Source organism: Acomys minous (genome assembly GCF_964271855.1).
Source record: "Acomys minous genome assembly, chromosome: 1".
Classification (NCBI taxonomy): Eukaryota; Metazoa; Chordata; class Mammalia; order Rodentia; family Muridae; genus Acomys; species Acomys minous.
Window position 1 is genome coordinate 139,446,911 of NC_140483.1, and position 10,026 is coordinate 139,456,936.

Genomic DNA, 10,026 nt, shown 5'->3' on the forward strand with positions numbered 1-10,026 from the left:
GGGACCAGCTGCGCCCCAAACGACTGTGCGGACTGGTCTCGCCCCGAGTGCAGGGCATGCACCCCAACGCGCGCGCGCGCGCGCACACACACACACACAGACGCGCGCGCCTGCAGCTAGAAGGCGGGCAAGGAGAGCGGCCCCTGCCAGCGGCGTCCCCTCCGGGTGAGGATTACCAACACCCATAGGTGCCGGCGATTGCCCCGTACCTTTTTCTCCCGCGCCGGCCGGCCGCTCCGCACGGAGCTCGCGGGCCGCTGCGCTCCCTGCCCGCAGCCGCTCGCCTCACACTCCCCCGCGCGCGAGAGGTCCCGACGCCTTAGGGCCCCGCCTGCCACGCCCCCACGGACCACGCCCCACACGGGCCACGCCCCCATCCTGCTGTCCGCAGGGCTACAGCGCCCCGCAGCGGCCGCAGGTCACTTCGCCGCCAGCCCTACCCGCACTCCGGGGCGATGCGTGACGGTGCCCTCTCGGGCCCATGAGGAGGACCCGCGCTGATGGCTGGTTTTCTCAGCAGCACCCGGCGCGTCGAATGAGAGGCCTGAGTGGAGAACCTCCCAGCTCTCCCAGCCCTCCCAGCCCTCCCAGCCCTCCACCTGTGGCCACCACCATGCTGACCTGCTCGAACCGATGGAAGCTCAACACCGAGGAAGGGGCAGAGCCTAAGGAATCCTTTCTCCCGCTGTGGCCCGGCGAGGGACCGGCGTGGATTTACATACCGTTGTCCACGTGTGTGTGTGTGTGTGTGTGTGTGTGTGTGTGTGTGTGTGTGTGTGTGTGTGTGTGTTTTGTGTGTGTGTGTGTGTGTCTGTCTGTCTGTCTGTCTGTCTGTCTGTCTGTCTGTCTGTCTCTGCCACAGTTACTTTTTCAGTACCTAGAAGAGCTCCCTGGACAGCATAAACTGGGCGATTACACTCCAAAAAATGTCACCTGCTTCAAAAAGAAAAGAAAAAGAAAAATGTTATTGAGAGACTTAGTAGACCGGGGAGCTTATAGCCTAATGTAAACCGAAGGTTACTTCAAAGTGTGTGTGCGTGTGTGTGTGTGTGTGTGTGTGTGTGTGTGTGTGTGTGTGTGTGTTTTCAAGTTCCTGGCAGCCCCAAGGACCAGAATCAGATAACCAATGCCATTCCCAGTCTTATATACCACTCTACTCAAGAAAAATCTTCATAGATGGGCTGGCAGCTCAGTGGGTAAATGCTTGCTGGGTAAATGAAGACCCCAATTCAAATCCCCAGCACCGCTTTTAAAAAAAAAGTGGGGGCTGGAGAGACGGCTCAGAGGTGAAGATCACCGGCTGCTCTTCCAAAGGTCCTGAGTTCAATTCCCAGCATCCACATGGTGGCTCACAGCCATCTATGAGATGTAATAACCTCTTCTGGTGTGCATACAGGCAAAACACTGTATACACAATAAATAAAAGTAAATAAACCTTTAAAAATCTAAAAAAAATAAGTGTACACACACCCACATGCTCACACACACACATACACATACATATACATGTATGAATGAATGAATGATTTGATGAATGAATGACAGAAGCCTTTGCTCCTACAGTTGGAGGGATCAGCAGGTGGAACTGTGAACACAAAGCTTCAATCTTACCTGTGACTGGAGGTAAATATTAAGTTAAATTTTTTTTTCCTGTATCCCTTCTGCAATATGGCTGGTTCCAAGCAACACAGGACCTCCTTAGAGTGTTTGCTTCCTAAAAGCATGAGATAGGAGAAACTCCAAAATCCCCTCCCTGCCCACCCTAGAAGACGGTAAGCACTTGATCCTCGGAAACTATTTGGGAATGCCTCCCCCATCACCAGCTTTGTCTTGTAGCCCCAGCTGCCGTTTTATTTAGCACAGTGTGAAAACCCTTCTGGGTGAAAATTTGTTTTCAATGCCTGTCACTCCTTACCTGAAACTGTTCGAAGCCTTTCCAGCCCCTGCCCACCAAGAGCTCCAGGTTGCTCTGGGAGCAGGTCTCAACTAAGCTCCTGAGCTCCCGACTTAAAGTATGTGCACGTGACATCTCAGAGCGATTGTCTCTTTTATCCACCTTGAGAAACCTTCTCCCCTACCTAAGGATTAATATGCAGGTAACAGTTGGTGGGGGTGGGCATTTTCTTGAGTGGTGTAGCCCCTGCTGAGGGGACCATTCTTCTATAAACAATCCTAGTAAAATTAATTGGTTGGATCATTAAAGTTTTTTTGTTTTAACCAAAAAGGGAAAAAAAATCAAAAAGGAAAGAATTGAAAGTAGAAGGGGACCTGGATGAAAAAAGGAGTAAATCAGTGAAAGCAATTTGGGAAGAGAACGAGAGGGAATAATAGGACTGAACCGATTGTTAAGTATAATTAATATACGCTAATAAAAACCAAAACACACATACACAGTTTCCCCAACTGGTTCCTTGAATAAATTCCATGGGTTCCACTTCTCTGAAAGACATTTAAGACTTTACCATAAGTCACGATGAGATGGAGGTTTAAACTATATTTGGGGACAGTCAGAGAAATCACGTTGAAAACACACACACACAAAGCCATCCTGCAAGCGCTGCCCCTGGGAGCTGGCTCTTCTGCGTTTGTTGCCAGACGTTGATTAATGGGAATTCCAGGCAGTGGCTGAGCTGTTTTGGAGATCTTATCTCCAAGGAAGCACAGTTTAGAGAAACCAGTGAAAAGAAACTCCTAAAGCTGCCTGGGTTTGAGGAAGGACCCCAGCCAGCAGCTCCATTCTTCTGTGGCTGGCCCAATCACAGCCGGGCTACTCTAACCACTCTTCCACCCCACCTTAGTTACTTTTCTATTGCTGTGATAAGACACCACGACCAAGAAAACTAACAAAAGAAAATGTCTGATAAAGGTTTACAATTCCAAGACCATCGTGCAGGGAGCATGGCAGCAGGCAGGCGAGATGCTCCTGTGGGAGCCGTAGCTGACACACTCAGCAGACAGAGAGACCTCATTGGAAATGGTATAGACTTTTGAAACCTCAAAGCCCAACCCCCCCCTCACCCCCCATCCCCCATCCCCCACTCCCATCCCCACCCTCACCCCTGTGACACCTCCTCCAACAAGGCCACATCTCCTAATATCCACCAACTGGGGACCAAGTATTCAAACCTATGAGCCTATGGAGACTATTCTCCACCACACGCACCCCACTTCGGCCTCTTCATGAGAGCGATACGTGCTCTGTGACTGACGGTGTTCACTGCCTTGTGGTAATAAGACCTGCTCTTGCTTCCACCAGCATTTATTTGATGAGTTCACTACACTAGTTATTTTCACGCTAGTGTTGATTCAACCTTCAGAACAGAGCAACTTCCCTGCCCTGTCACTTCTATTTTTTCTTTTCACTCAGCATTATGTTCCTGAGATTCCACTAGTAAATTTCTTAATTACTTAGTATATTTGTGCTTGTGTGTGTGTGTGTGTGTGTGTGTGTGTGTGTGTGTGTGTGTAGAGGGCAGAGGTTGATGTGAGGGTTGTTCTATGAGACTTTCACCAACCCTGGAACTCCCTGTTTGAACTAGACTAGTTTGTCCAAAGGCTCCCAGAATCCACCTGTCTCTACTCCCCCCCCCCCCTCAAAGCTGGGGTTACAGCAGACACCACTGTGCGGGGTCATTTTGACTTTAGTGTGGGCATCTAGTCTAAGGCTGCATGCTTTCACAGTAAACACTTTATCCACTGTGCCATGTTCCCAGGCCTTTTTTGGTTTCGGTTTTGGTTTTTGAGACAGGGTTTCTCTGTGTAGTCTTGGCTGTCCTGGACTCGCTTTGTAGATCAGGCTGGCCTCGAACTCACAGAGATCCACCTGCCTCTGCCTCCCAAGTGCTGAGATTAAAGGCGTGCGCCGCCACCACCGCCCTGCACCCAGGCCTTTAAATAGCTTTTGTCATACAAATATACACATTTTAATTACTCATTCTGCTTTTGGACAGCTAGTTGTTGCTGTGCTATGAATATTCTTAACTGTTACTCCAGGGCTACACGTGAAAGGCTGTTTCAGGGGTGAATATGTGGAACTAAAATGGTTAGGCCTTTTTTTTTTTAATATTTATTTATTATGTATACAGTATTCTGCCTGCATGTACATCTGCATGCCAGAAGAGGGCACCAGATCTCATTGTGGATGGTTATGAGCTACTATGTGGTTGCTGGGAATTGAACTCAGGACCTCTGGAAGAACAGTCAGTGCTCTTAACCGCTGAGCCATCTCTCCAGCCCCTAAAATGGTTAGGTCTTAAGGTGTATAAAGTTAGGTTCAAACTGTCACACACCAATGTGTTTCTTCTTGTCCCCTGTCTTCACCAGCACTTGTTTTCTTTGTGTGTCTGTGTGTGTGTGATGATTTTTCATAGTGGTTGAAAATTTTAGTACCCTAATTATCAGTGTAGTTTGCCACCTTTAATGTTTAATAGCTATTTTTGTGTTAACTGATCAAGTCTTCCATATACTTTATTTCCATGTGTTTGTGCTTGTTGTATAGTGCTTCAGAGGTTAGAGGAAGGTGTTCCATACTTGGAACTGAAGTCAACTGACTCACTTGATATAGGTGCTGGGAACTAAAACTGGGCCCTTGGTAAGAGCAGAAGTGCAGCTGGGCACAGCGGAGCACGCCTGCAATCCCAGCACTTGGGAGGCAGAGGTGGTGGTTTCTCTGTCAGTTTGAGGCCAGCCTGGTCTACAAAGTGAGTCCAGGACAGCCAAGGCCACACAGAGAAACCTTATTTGACAAAACAAAACAAAACAAAAAAAACCCAAAAAAACAAAAATAAAAAACAAAAACAACAAACAAAAAACAGAAAGTGCTCTGAGCCATCTTTGCAGCCTCTATTTCGTGTATTTGAGAAGACCTTTCTTACCCAGGGCATATAAAATGTCCTCCCATTTTTTCTGCCATACATTTTAAGTTTACCTTCCTCATTTAAGTCCATTTTCCACCCACAATTCACTTCTTATTTCATCTATAATGCTAGAACTATCTTTGGATGTGTGTCTGTATATGTCTGTATGGTTCTATTTTAAATCTTCTGTAGTGTTCCATTTGTCTATCTCTGTACTAGCACCAGACTGATGGCCGATGGGTTTATTTTGAATGAATATTTTTTTATTTTATTATATAAGTTTGTAGGGGACGGGCTATATGGCCAATGTTCAGCCATCTTGTCAGAGCCTAGGTTCCTATTTCTCCAGCAGTCTATCATCTACCAGAAACCAGCTGACCCTGTCGTGGTTCGACAGTTAGACACCTGTTGTGGTTTATTATGGGGGACGGTCATTTTAAGATCCCCCGAGCTCATAGTAAGAGCTACTCCTTTCTGGCTATAAACTAGCTTTTCCAGTAAGACTACTGGTAAAATCAAATTAAAGGCCAGCTGCCTGCAAGCAGCAGTTCTGGGAACGTTTTCCTGACTAACCAGATCTTTCACAACTTCCCTTTCTCTCTGGAATTTCTCTCTTCTGCAATTATAGCAGCTGTAAAGGTAGACACCTGCTGGAACATTCCAGAGTTAGGTATCCATAGCAACCCTTGCTTATGCAAATAACCACGCCTCTGTGCCTATAAAAACTCTGTGAAAGTTTTCAATAAATGGGGTTTGATCAGAATCCAGACTTGCACCCTTCTTTGTGTCTTGTGTTCTGTCCCTATACAGGAAAATTCTCCTCCCGAGCGTTACTCGAACCCTGGCAGGCCGGGGTATAAGGTGTTCTGTAACTTCTTTTTCTTCTTTATAATGATCTCAAGTTGTCTTAGCTCTCCCATGACATAGTGAAATTGGTTTGTTTTTTTGTTTTTTGTTTTTGTTTTTGTTTTTTTTGGTTTTTCGAGACAGGGTTTCTCTGTGTAGCCTTGGCCATCCTGGACTCACTTTGTAGACCAGGCTGGCCTCGAACTCACAGCGATCCACCTGCCTCTGCCTCCCGAGTGCTGGGATTAAAGGCGTGCGCCACCACGCCCGGCTGTGAAATTGGTTTGTTAGATTCCACGAGAAATTCAGGATTTTTATTTGAATTCATAGTATATGAGATGAGTATATGGTAGATTACATTGTTCACTCAGTTATTTGTTCCCGACCTGCTGTCCTGGGTAGGCTTTTGTTGCTGTGATAAAACACTGACCAAGAGGCTGGAGAGATGGCTCATAGTTTTGAGCACCTTCATTCGGTTCCCACAACACACATGGTAGCTCACAACCATCTGTAACTCACTCTAGTTCCAGGGAGATACCATACCCTCTTCTGAACTCTGAGGGCACCAGGCACACACACAGTTTAAAAACATACATACAGGCAAAACATTCATCCACATAAAAATAAGTAAATAAATAAATCTTTTTAAAATCTTTGTTTAATTAAATAAAAAGAATGTTACATAAGAAGAATCGGAAGGAATGAGACTTTTAACTATATTTCCTACACAAAGCATATGTTTTTTTTTTTACAAATATTACATTTATATTATCACACATATATAAAATAAACTACATACAGCAAGAAGAACCATGAAACAATCAGAAATTATATCAATGTTACATTCATAGTGTTTTGGCTATTTGTATTTGGCAACCTGAAAGAAAACATATTTCCTATTTTGGTGAGTCTAAAATTCTGAACGTAAATCATTATCTATCATATCTCATCTCTATCAACTTAAAACATCTATCTAGACTTAAAAACATCTTAACCCTAAACAACTAAGCTTAACTGTAAAACTAAACTATCTGGTCTTCTACCCCATCAGAGACTTGAGAAGGAATAAAATTAACTACCTGAGTAAACCAGGAATGTAGGTTAGCAGCTTCCAAAGTGGGGGAAAAAAATGGCAGAGACAGTTTGCTGCCTGAGTAGTCACCAAAAACTCTCTATAATGTTGGAGCATCATCTTCAGCCTTCTGGCCCAGTATATCTGACATAAATATTTGTGAGGGAAGCATATGTTCTTAAGATTCACTAAACTAGTTCATTCTTTTTCTTGTTAATAGTTATGACATGGATACGCAACAGCTTGTTAATTTGCTATTTACTGGCTGAAAATCCTTTGAGTTTATACCTTTGGGTTGCTATGAATAAAGCTACTATAAACATCTCTATACATATTTTTCTTTGAGTTACATTCGTTTATGTATGTGTGTGTTTATCACGGGGAACAGTTGGGGTGTAGGAGACACAGCTTAAAGAAAGCATTGGAGAAACCATATCGTTAAACACACGTGCCTATTTTCTTCAAAAGAAGGAAATGCCTGTCACCTGGTCACCCTGAAGGCTGGAGTGAGTGTTGTTTGACAACCTGGTGGTCTTTTTGCTCTTCCCCAGAGCCAACCTTTCAGAATCCCTCTAAATCCTGAGCATTGTCTAGGTCCTAATCCTGAGCTTTGTCTCTCAGTGAATAAATTCCCCCATATGAAAGAGGCCTTAAATTCTTTGCATTCCTCACCAGTAGAATTTATCCTTATGCTTTATCACAGAACCTTCCTCCAGGCCCTAGCTCTGAGTTCTGTTTACCAGCCAGTAGAATTCACACCTACTGTAAAGGTCACAGGGGCTTTGCTAGGGGAGTTTCTATGTAGCTATATCTAAAGTATCTAAAGCTTGCAATAATTGTCACTTGGAAACCTTTTCCCAAAGTTTTACTGTGTTTAAATGTGATAAAGAAAAATAAGCCCTGAGGTCAGATTCTGGGAGTGGTACTGACTTGAGTTATAGTCTTCACTTCACCAGTTCCCCCTGCAGCCCATGAGGCTTGCAGCGGTCTCCAACAGGGCATCGGCAGAGTGGGGTGGAAAGGGTGGGGAGGGTGGAGGAGGGGGGGGTGGGCGACACATGTACCATGGCATTCGTATAGAGGTCAGAGGACAGCCTGAAGAAATCAGCAGGATTTCTCCCTCTACTATGTGGGTTCATCAGGCCTGCCAGAAAGAGTATTAACCTGCTGAGCCATCTTGCAGGTCTCACAGTCTAACTGCAGGAAGAGGAGAAAGCCTGAGTGAGTGTGTGCTGTTGACATGGGCATGTCCCTAAGCCTCAGACCCACGGAAAAATTGCAAAGCCTTCTCCCATCCAGGAGGAGAGGAAGGGCGAGCCTTCCTTTCTGGTTTGTGTGTGGATGTTTGACAGTTTGTGCAGAAAATGTCCATCATAACTTTCTTCCTTTAGGTACTTCCTGAGGACTGCTCCCTACAAAGATTGTTTCTACTGAGACTAGATAAACCTGTCTTCTGGATCCATTTGTTTTTGTTTGTTTGTTTTTGGCTTTTTGAGACAGGGTCTCTCTGTGTAGCCTTGGCTGTCCTGGACTTGCTTTGTAGACTAGGCTGGCCTCGAACTCACAGCTATCTGCCTACCTCTGCCTCCAGAGTGCTGGGATTAAGGGAGTGCACCACTACACCTGGTCCAAGTATTGTTTAAGAAATAATAATCAGGTCATGCTGACCATTGTTTGGATATTGATTGATTTTTGCTGTATGCTTTATTGTAGGTTATACAGAACTGTTTGTGTCTCTTTGTTAGACTGTTTTCTTGCTCTGTTGATTTTTAAATGCTCTATTGATTGTAAAATATAAGAAAATCATGATGTAATCTGTAATGAAAAAAACTGAAACTTGCTTTACTCCATGGGAAGAAAAATAAAGTTCTTCGAGGCTATAAGGCCATTCAGTTTTGACCACAACTTATGCCTGGGTTTCAGTATCCCCCCCCACACCCCACACACCGACTCCCCCACCCTCATTCCTAAATTTCTCCTCAACAACTAATTCCTATAGCTAGTTGTTCACCAACTTGTTTCCCTTAGCAGCTGTTCACCACCTCCTCAATTCTCCCTATCATGGACCCACCAAGACTTTCACTTCTTTCTTCTTCACTGGTTCCTGGAGCTGGTCTGCAGGAGATCAGGCTGGCCTCTAACTCAGAGAGATCCTCCTGAATACTGAGTTAAAGGCATGTGATATGTGCCACTAAGCTCAGCTGATATTACTTCTCTAATCTTTACATGCTCTATGTTGTATTAAGAATCTACTCCAAGATAAAACTTCCATCTTGCAGGGAAGCTAGTTCAGAAACAGGATTCTCTAAAGGGATGTGCAGAAAAACAAAAAATTTAAGCCGGACGTGGTGGCACACGCCTTTAATCCCAGCACTTGGGAGGCAGAGGCAGGCGGATCGCTGTGAGTTCAAGGCCAGTCTGGTCTACAAAGTTAGTCCAGGACAGCCAAGGGTTCACAGAGAAACCCTATCTGGAAAAACCAAAAAAGAAAAGAAAAACTAAAGGGATGTGCAATGTTTCATCCTTCAAGGAAGCTTGTACAGCTCAGGAAGTAAATTACTGAAAGGCTTCAGGAAGTCCCTGAAACTGATCAGATATGCTAGGTTACATAATCATTAAGGACTACAAAGAGATGCTCTCAGACCAGCTGAGCAGCCTAGAAAACGCTGAGAGAACCTTTCAACTTAGAAGAGGCAGCAACTAGGTGAGACGTATAGAAGATCACCTAAGCTACCTGTTAAGAGAGTCTCCAACCTGTTGAGCTGCTTGCAGGTTTTGCAGCAAGTTCCAGGTTTATAGATTTTGCGAGCTGTCACCCATGATTGGGGGGTGGGGGGTGGGGGGTGGGGGAGATTTGGTGATGCAGCCATCCTTTTTTTTTTTTCTAAAAGGGCACATTTATTTTTAATTTTTAACTTTTTTTAATTTAAGTGATTTATTCAGATTACATCCTGATTGTTATCCCACTTGTATCTTCCAGTGATGCAGCTGTCTTTGAGCAATTTCTGCTTCTATAATCCATGCTCTTGAATGTAGCCTCAAGATAATTCATTGGTTCACCAAGTTGGACTTTGTTAATATCCTTACATTTAGTCTGTAATTAGCTGCCTATCTGGGGTGAGTAGATGTCTCCTTCTGTATAGTGTCACAGAATACCCTACAACCCACTGTCCTCACACAGGCTGGCATACGTCCATCATTATCTTCTGCTATCTAACAAACCACCCCAAATGACCATGGCTTTACATTGCA

At 44.7% G+C, this 10,026-nt stretch overlaps 1 protein-coding gene across 4 annotated transcripts in view; it reads right to left on the bottom strand.

Annotated features, from left to right (window-relative positions):
* Window positions 1–313, bottom strand: part of ANKRD6 (ankyrin repeat domain 6) — a 161,642-nt gene extending 161,329 nt beyond the window's left edge. For 2 of the 4 annotated variants that reach the window (XR_014780602.1, XM_084789090.1), the window contains exon 1: window positions 210–313. The gene's annotated coding sequence lies outside the window, so the exon portion shown is untranslated. The remainder of the gene's footprint in view (window positions 1–209) is intronic. The other 2 variants (XM_084789093.1, XM_084789095.1) reach the window with 2 other exon arrangements.
* Between the last annotated feature and the right edge of the window lie 9,713 nt (window positions 314–10,026).